This window comes from Oryctolagus cuniculus, chromosome 7 (genome assembly GCF_964237555.1).
Source record: "Oryctolagus cuniculus chromosome 7, mOryCun1.1, whole genome shotgun sequence".
Classification (NCBI taxonomy): domain Eukaryota; kingdom Metazoa; phylum Chordata; class Mammalia; order Lagomorpha; family Leporidae; genus Oryctolagus; species Oryctolagus cuniculus.
This window is the reverse complement of record NC_091438.1, coordinates 48,535,335-48,543,279: the sequence shown is the minus strand read 5'-3', so window position 1 is coordinate 48,543,279 and position 7,945 is coordinate 48,535,335. Positions and strand designations below refer to the sequence as shown.

The window sequence follows — 7,945 nt, the reverse complement described above, 5'->3', positions numbered from 1 at the left end:
CAGTTCCCTGTCAGCATCACGACATCACTCTGCACGGCAATACTCTATGATCAGACCCAAGAACAGCACCTCCTGAAGAGCAGGGTATCACCTGAGGGCTTGAATTTGCTTACTCCCAATACAAATCTTGCTGTACTCTTTGGATGCACTTTCTCATTCTCACAGCGTAAATTGCTTCCAGTTTAATGTAAAAAGGGCATAAGTTTATTGAATACAAGCTTACTGCCACTTTTTGCAACTACTTTCCACCTATCATCTCTTACTTCCACTAATAAAAGCAGATGAAAAATTGCCTTCCCTTCAGCCAGTCTATTCCATGCCATCCACTTCCACACTGGACCCTGTGTGAACCGTCCACATCTGAAATCTGGACACAACTGCAGCCTGAATCCGTGTAGTATCCCTGTTTTCATCAGTTAAGTCATTAGCACCTTATCTGCCTCTTGCTTCCCACTTGCTCATCATTCTAGTATCTCTTGCCAGCACTCACATTTAAGGACAACGAACTACTTGACCTAAGAAACTAAGGAGATGATGAACTTTGCAGAGTCCTGTCATTGAATCCCTTAGTGAGCTATTTTAATGTGGGCTGCCACTAGCAAAGTGCCAGCTGATTCGGTTCCTTGGCAGGGCACTCTTCCTGGCTTGCAGACCACCGTCTTATTCCTCTTCTAAGTCTAATTACCTCTCCCAGGCCCCACATCCAAATGCCCTCATCCTGGTGACTTGGGGTCCAGTGAACCAAACTGAAGGTGATAGACATCAAGTAAGTAACACCAGCACCTGTGCTACAGGATTGGCTGGTTTTCGGTTTGTTGTTCCCAGACCAGGATAAAATGCCTGACAGGTCCCACAAAAATGCCGCTCCTTTGTTTCTGCCTGGTTTTGAACCGGGGACCTTTCACGTGTGAGGGGAACATGATAACCATTTCACTATGGAAACCATGCAGAGAGAGGGCTTTAGGATTTGCCTTCAGAAAACCTGACATCTGCCATCTTCAACTATCAACACTTTATAATCTACAAAGGTCAACAGCATTTCCAAACTCAAAAACAAAACAAAACAAAACAAAAAAAAACAAAAAAAACCAAAGTCCCGGGAAGCATCCCTGATTCCTCAGGCAAGGAGCTTGCAGCTCTGGATGGGTCCCGGCTTAGGGTCCCTTGGAGGCCCCACTCTTGGCTTTGGCACCCCACATTTCCCAATTTGAAATTTACAATCTATTTTTTCTCACAGACTTCTATGTACTCTTTACTGAAGGGTTGTGCTTGATGATGCAAGAATTATGAGAAATACAAGTTGCATCCTAGGACTAAAAAAAAAAAAAAACCTCATGGAATAGATCTAAGTTTACTGAACCAAGCAAGAGTTTGAAATGGACTTTGAGCACACCAAAACTGCCTAAGAATCCAATTCTGACCATATAAGAAAATAACTTTGAGGACAAATTTCACTTTTCATTTCCAGTGCAAATAAAAATATTTTTTTAATGTCTACCAACACTCTAGCCACTAGGGCTTTTTGTTATCTGCTTTAGATGATACTGGCAAAGAGGATGTGATTATTGGTGGGATGGCAGCAAAATCCAACAATGCAGGGAATCTACCTGAAAAGATTCAAAAGAAGGCTTTGATTCCCATAGGGTTATGCCACCAATTTCTGAGTTCACATGTTTAAAGGTGTGTGTGGGGGGGGGGGCAGTGCTGTGGCACAGCTGGTAAAGTCGCTGCCTACAGTGCTAGTATCCCATATGGGCACTGGTTCAAGTCCTGGCTGCTCCACTTCCAATCCTGTTATCTGCTATGGCCTGGGAAAGCAGTAGAAGATGGTCCAAGTGCTTGGGCCTCTACACCCACATGGAAGACCTAAAGGAGGCTCTTGGCTTCAGCTTGGTGCAGCTCCGGCCATTGGGGCCATCTGGGGAGTGAACCCTCTCTCTGCCTCTGCCTCTCTGTAACTCTGCCTTTCAAAATAAATAAAAATAAATCTTTTGAAAGGCAGAGTTACAGAGAGAGGTAGAGAGACAGACAGAGAGAGAGAAAGTCTTCCATCCGCTGGTTCACTCCCCAGATGGCTCTCTAGCCTCCTCCTCTGGTCTCCTTTCTCTTCTCTCCTGCTCACTCTCTCCTCTCATCTCTCTCTTTCCTCACTAGCTCTTCTCCTCTCTTGTCTCTCTCACACTCTCCTTCTCCCTCTTTTTTCCCTCCTTCACCCCACCCCTTTGGTCTGCTGGGTTTTAGGTCAAGTGCCTAAGCCCCACGTGGCCAACTGAATATGACACCATGGGCCTAAGGTGTTCTTAGGAAAAATGCAACTGTAACTGTAAAAAGACACTGAGCTTGAAGGAATTTCTCTTTGAATCTAGGAAGAACACTACCTTTGAAAATATTGCTTTATAACTTGCTAAACTTCTTTTGAATTTATTTTAAATGGTTTCCGGGTAATCAGTACTCAATGAAACAAAAACAGGTAATTAGTACTTGTTTTAGATGAATGTAATTTTAACTTTAATTGAATTCAGATAGCAATATTTAATATCAGCATCTTAAGTCATTTAGGTGTAACTGCTAATTTAAATTGGATAAAGGCAAATGAGATAAATGTGTCTAAATGTAAACTTTTGTATACTCAGCAAGTTATATTCTATAAAAAAAGTTTGGGTCAGTTTATAAACTGTCTTTGAAATGAGTTCAACATTGCTTGGAGAAACTCAGGTCTGAAATTTGATGTGTTACCTTCATCTTAATCTGACATTTTTAACAGGTTATTTAGAAATGTAGATCAAGGAAATTGGCAGATGGAAAACATCACAAGTACAGAAATGTGCATTTGGTAAGGAAGGTTAAATGGAAAGAGTTATTTTGAAGAAAGAATAGGGCAGGAAACTAATTCTATTCTGAAGGACTCTCCAAGGTGCACAATTTGATTTTTAGATTAGAGATGGGACTTGAGCAGCCCCTGGACTTGCATCCTCTGGTCTGCTTCAACAAAAACCAGGAGGAAAAGAAAGCCAGGCATCAGAAATGGAAAGATAGGTGGCAGGCCTATGAATAGCTGTTCTGTACAGTGATCTGCCCTCTAGGAGTCCCAACAGGCCAGTCCACTGCTGTGGCTTTCAATGTGGTAAGCCTGGGCTTCAGCAGAAGTCAGCTTAGGAAGAGCCCTGGCAGCTCTGCCAGCCAAGAGTTGGATCACTGGAAATGGACTTGCCCTGGAGTCGAAGGACTTCAGGTCCGAGCCACAGATCTTATTGGCTCTAAGCTGAAAAGTGCTTCACTCAGCCCAGCTTCCAAGGTGACCACCACTCTGAGAAGAGACGGCCAAGTAGGGTCAGCAACATTGCAGGCAGAACTGTAAGTTTCCTGTTAGAGATGCCACCTGCCTTCACTTGGCCAGCTCTCCTCCCAGGCCAGGTAGGTAATGGAAGTCAACAGGGTGCCTTCCCCAAGGAGCTTCACACCTCCCTTAGGATGTATCCCAATGAAGAGACAGACAGATCCGGGCCTCTTAACTTATAGGTCCTAAAGCCCACCAGATTATTATCAAGCCCCTTCTGTCAGGTTCTATTTGCCTCTCAATCAGCAAACTGAGTTGTGGCTTAGACAGCACCTTTCTTGAGCCCTCTAATAATGACTCTGTCCTTTGTTCTAGACCCTGTCTATCCCACTTGGATCTCATTCCTTTGTAATCATAACCTCTACTCTAACATCAATGGCTCTACTCCCAACATGTGTGTACTGATGGTCCTCTCCTCCACTTAATGTCATATGATTATTCAGAATTTCTCTACAGACAAACCCCTCTACCTGCAAAAGTTGAGTGGCCTTTCTCCCGATCTCGGCTGGGATCAGATTTAACCACGCCCATCAAACAATCCTCACAAGGGTCCAGAGACACCCCCCCCTCATTTCCTCTCCTTTATGAAATCCTCTCATTACTTTGTTAATGCCACTCTCAGTATCATTGGCTGGTATTCTCACCTTGACTTGTATACTGCAGTGTCTGTTTAAGTGTTTACAGCAGCTGATAATGGAATGAACCAAGGCCTTCAGCAACCAGGCGCTCAACCAGATGCTTCTCCATACATACATGCCTGTCCCTGCGGAGCCCCAAGATACCCCCCAGCAGGCCCCTGTAGACGATGTCCCCAGTCAGTAGGAAGTAGCCAGAGAGACTCTTCGTCGCCCCCTTTCCTATCATCAAAAGGTCGGGATGGTAGCTTTGGGATCCACATGGAAGGAAGGCCTATACTTCCCGGAATGGAATGTTCCTACCTGTACTTCCGGGGGTGGGGGGAGTCCTTGTCAAGGTCCCTGAGGGTGCCTAAAGGTCAACCAATGAGGATCAGACCTGCCTCAACCTTTAACCCCCATGCCCTGAATCTATGAAAGGAGCCCTCCCAATCTCTGATGTGCGACTTCTCTGGCCCCCAGTCTGTTGCTCTATTGGGACCAGGGAACCTTGCCCGGGAGCAGAACCCCATAAAAGCCTGTGAATTAATTGATTCATCTGCCTGGGAAGATTTGTTATGCGCCGGACACCTTGCACCAAGAAGTCTTCTTGCCATGCTCTGAAACTTGCTAGCACCTTGGCTTATATCTTTTTATCCTCTGCTCTTCCAAACTCCTTTACATCTGTAAACCTGGGGAGACTTCAGACACTGGGGACATGACAAGGAAATCGTGTCACAGTACACATTTTTGGGATCATGGGAACACCTTGTAATTAAATGATTTCAAGTTTAGACTGGCAGGCCAACTGCCCTCCTGTAACTGTTCCTTGTCTCTCTCAAGAATGAGTTGTGGCTTAACTGATAAAACCGCTGTCTGCAATGTTGGCATCCCATAAGGGTGCCTGACCCATCCTGGCTGCTCCACTCTCTGCTAATGGCCTGGGAAAAACAGCACAAGATGACCCAGTGCTTTGGCCCCTGTTAACCCATGGGAGACCTGGAAGAAGCTCCTGGCTTCTGGCTCCTGGCTTTGGCTTGGCCCAGCCCTGGCTGTTGTCGCCATTAGGGAGTGAACCAGTGGATGGAAGATCCCTCTCCTTTTGTAATGCTGACTTTCAAATAAATAAATAAATCTCTAAAAATGAAAGAAAGGAAGCAAGTCAGCTTTTGTAAACTCCATCTGCAAACTCAACAGAGACATCACTTCCCTTTGGTTGTTTTACACACTTAGAAGCTGGCTCCCAGCAACTTTTACTGCTATTTCACCTCATCCCTGGTGAATGCCAGAGCTTCAGTTTTGAGCTTAATCTACATCCTCTGGAAGTTGTCACTTCAGATTTCTCTTTGGAGGAAAACTAAATGTTCAAGATGAACTTTTTAAGGAGTTTACCACAACACACCCTGAGAGAGACGATAAGTTCAATTATTTGAGTTGATTTCAATCAGCAGTAATACTGTCCATATTAGCACAATTCTTAGTTTTTCCCCTGTGCCCTGATAGACAAGGCCACAGACTTGAAAGAGGACACCCTCCAGGAGGACAAGAATAAATAAGAATCTGAGGAGGAGAAGTAGAAAGCTAGGGAGGAAATGGGACAGGAAATTGAGGACTACAAGATGGCTCAAGTCATGTCTTTTGTGTGTGTGTGTGTGTGTGTGTGTGTGTGGCTGAATAATCAGGTCAGTGCAAATGCCTGATCTGATATGTGAGTAGGAAGGAGCAGTGTGTGTGTGTGTGTTTGTCTCTGTGTGTGTGTACACAAGAAAGCACTATGGTAGCAAAGATCCAGTTTGCTAAAGTACACTGATTTAAGTCTTTATGAGATGGTGCTATTGTTCTACTTTTAGCATATTTGTAGTGATACTGTTAGACGAAAACACTTGAGACCAAGGATTCTTTGAGCCTTAGCAAGAAAAGGACTGGGTCCTTGGACAAATTCCCCAGCCCCCAGGAATAAGGATGATCGTAGGAAATAAGTCCACTGGACTAAGAACCATTTTTGTAAAAAAAAAAAAAAATTTAGAGAAGGAAAACCTATAAATTGCTTATATTGAACTTACAGTGGTTACAGATAAGAGATGAGATAGGTTATATTAAGCAGGGTAAGTTTTGGGGTAGGAGGCCAATCCATAAAAAGTAGTTGTGGTTTCTGGATCGGTTGAGGTTCACTGTCTTGAAAGTGTATACAAAAGCAGGAGGCAGTGGCTCCTATGGGATGTTCCTATGGGATCATAGGAAGAGAATCTGGTGAGGCTGTAGATTTTGAAACCCTAACCAGCACTGAGCTTCCTGTTACATGAGAAGCAGCCCTTCTTTCCTTGTTTGAGGCGGTTTATTTGCATTTTCCTGTAAAACCTGTAAGGATGTCCCCTGAATAATTGTCTTAGAGGGGCCTACTGCTCCTCTTCAGGACCTGGCACCACCAGGGATCATGGCTCTGGGCTGCAAATGAGATGCAAATTGCAGCAAGCCCTAGAGGGAAAAGTACAAAGAACATAGTGAGCTATTATGAGAAAGTGAAAATACAATGAGTAGAACCGCAAGCTTGTGCCAGTTTACGTGGAGAGAAAGTGTGAGTGGTGGCTCTATGAGTCCAGAGGGAGTAGATCCAAGGAGGAAGAAATGTAACAGTGAATGAGACTGCATGAAAATTATCAGTGTAGATGCAGTAAGTAGGGTTGTGGAACCCATCAAAGTTGGAAATAGAAAGATGCAAGTACTTGCTCACCGACGACAGGGTAATAACCACCTACTGTTCAACGAAGCACAGCCAGGGCAGAGCGCGAACGCAGTGCCCCACTACCACAAATTCTGCAGTCTAGTTTCCCGCATGTGGGGAAATCGCAGGGGTCAGCACTCCCGCAGAGCAATGAGAGAGCCTCGCTCTGGGAAAACCATCTGCCTGATCATGGTGTCTCCCCTGCCAGGTAAGTATGAGGACCAAACCCTCCACCCCAGCACAGCCTCACACGCCTCGCACTCTCACACGCGCTCACTTTGCGCCCCTCAACCTCCCCCGCCCCGGGCCCTCTTCGCCGTCACGCACGCACAGCGCACGTATGTGCCGCCAGCGGTCCCGTGCTTTCTCCCACAGCACGGGAAAGCGGTCGTGAATCTACAGCAGGTCCCGGACCAGCAGCCCCTGCGTTGCGTTGCTCTATCTACATAGCCCCGCCCCGTCCGGGACGCCACCGCAGGCGCCCCGCCCACCCCGCGCCCAGCAGCAGAACCACCAGCGCGCCCTCCAAGAGCTGAGTGACAGCTGTGCCTGCCCCGTCCCTTCCTCCCCCACCCATGCGGGCGCCGCGGGGAGACCCGATTTATCTCCATGCATTACACCTGCTTTGATAAGCCTGAGGAGCATCTACTCTTTGAACTGGAGAAAAATCAGGGGAGAGCGAGCACACCGTCCCCACTACCACACATTCTGCAGTCGAGTTTCCCCCATATGGGGAAGTCGCAGGGGTTAGCACTGCCGCAGTGAAATGGACGAGCCTCGCCCTGGGAGCACTGTTACCAGAGATTGGCAGGGTTCTTGTCTGGGCCCAAGCAAGAAATCAGGCGTGAGACAGAGAGTAAGCGGAAAGCAAAACAGCAAGGTTTATTAGGACAGGGCCAAAGTAAGAATGGATGGGCACCTCTCCAGACAGACCCTGAGAGAGAGTGCCCAGTCAGTCCCTCAGACTGGGGGAGAGTGAGGTTACATGGTTGAGTGGAGAGAGTACACCTGGGCAGGCCAGGCGGGTGGCTCAGCTGCCAGGCAGAGGGTTGAGGCCAGGGGCTCTGAAGGGGATGGGCCTTGCCTTGCTGCCTCTGCTCTTCCCGGAACAAAGGACTTTTGGATGTAAATGCGAAAAGTTCCTATCTGAGTTTTGCTTCTGAAGTTCTCAGAAACAGCAGGAAGCCTGGCTGCCATTGCCCTGCTTAGAGGAAGGATGGGCGGGACCCTCTGGAAGATCCCTAGGATGTTTTGAAAGGAGCGGCCGAGAGC

At 46.7% G+C, this 7,945-nt stretch overlaps 1 non-coding gene across 1 annotated transcript; it reads right to left on the bottom strand.

The window, feature by feature from the left end:
* Positions 1 to 6,725: 6,725 nt before the first annotated feature.
* LOC127493881 (U1 spliceosomal RNA) lies at positions 6,726 to 6,889 on the bottom strand. Its single transcript, XR_007924418.2, has one exon. It is a non-coding gene; the product is annotated as a U1 spliceosomal RNA (small nuclear RNA).
* Between the last annotated feature and the right edge of the window lie 1,056 nt (positions 6,890 to 7,945).